Here is a 946-nt window from a genome sequence, read left to right on the forward strand (position 1 = left end):
CCCATCCCCCCCCCCCAGTCTCCGGGGGCTTTGTGCGCGTTTCAGCCGCTGGGATCCGGCCACGGCCCCGGCCCCGGCCCCGGGGGCCGGATTTCAGCAGAAGCCTCCTCACTCACTCCGGCACATCCAGGGGAGATCGAGGCTGTCAGCCGGAGCACAGGCCCTCTGCCCCAGGCCTTAGGAGGAAGCTGCTTCTTGAGCCCGCACTCAGGCAACGCACTCGCAAGGCCCCTGCGCCCCACTCCGTGCGGCATCGATGGGCGTCTCAGGCTGGAACCTGCCGCGCAGTGTATCTCCCCGGCTCGCACCTACCGCCCGTCTCTGGTCGGTTGGTCGCTGGGAGGCTCTGTCCGGCCCACTCCGCGTGTCCGCCTCACTCCGACTGCTCACCGTGCCGCCGCTCACTGCGCGTGCGCGGCCGCGGCTCCTGCTGGGAAATGTAGTCTTGCTGCACGCAGGAGGACTACATCCCCCAGAATGCATCTCTCGCCTCCTTCTGCCAGGGGTGGAGTGTGAGCATTGAACTGAAAGCCCCAAAAGGGCATTCTGGAACTGCATTGTCTCTGCAATCTGAATATAAACAACCATTCCTGCAAAATCAAAACTCTGGAAATGCTGGAAATCTGAAAGCAAAATATAACGTGATGGAAATAGTAAGCAGGTCAATTTGAAAGAATTAACTTCACATGTGTTGATGGCACTTCAGCAGATTGTCAATGATGTGGAAGCATCACAATTTGAAATATCAGATCTTTCATTCTCTGCAGATGCTGCCAGCCCTGCTTTGTATTTCCAGGATTTTCTTTTATTTTTATTCACCATCATTCTCTGCCTTATCTTTGTCCTGAAGAAGGGTTACACCCAAAATGTTGACTTCTCCACCTCCCTTTGCTGCCTGGCTTGCTGTAATCCTCCGGCCTACTGCCTGTCTATTTTTGATTTCAGC

General features: G+C 55.8%; 1 protein-coding gene across 7 annotated transcripts in view; it reads right to left on the reverse strand.

The window, feature by feature from the left end:
* LOC122563745 (thyroid hormone receptor-associated protein 3-like) overlaps positions 1 to 420 on the reverse strand; it is a 113,403-nt gene extending 112,983 nt beyond the window's left edge. For 4 of the 7 annotated variants that reach the window (XM_043717928.1, XM_043717926.1, XM_043717930.1 and 1 more), the window contains exon 1: positions 313 to 417. The gene's annotated coding sequence lies outside the window, so the exon portion shown is untranslated. Of the gene's footprint in view, positions 1 to 116; positions 253 to 312 lie in introns of those variants that run through there. The other 3 variants (XM_043717922.1, XM_043717923.1, XM_043717925.1) reach the window with 3 other exon arrangements.
* Between the last annotated feature and the right edge of the window lie 526 nt (positions 421 to 946).

This window comes from Chiloscyllium plagiosum, chromosome 27 (assembly GCF_004010195.1).
Source record: "Chiloscyllium plagiosum isolate BGI_BamShark_2017 chromosome 27, ASM401019v2, whole genome shotgun sequence".
Lineage (NCBI taxonomy): Eukaryota > Metazoa > Chordata > Chondrichthyes > Orectolobiformes > Hemiscylliidae > Chiloscyllium > Chiloscyllium plagiosum.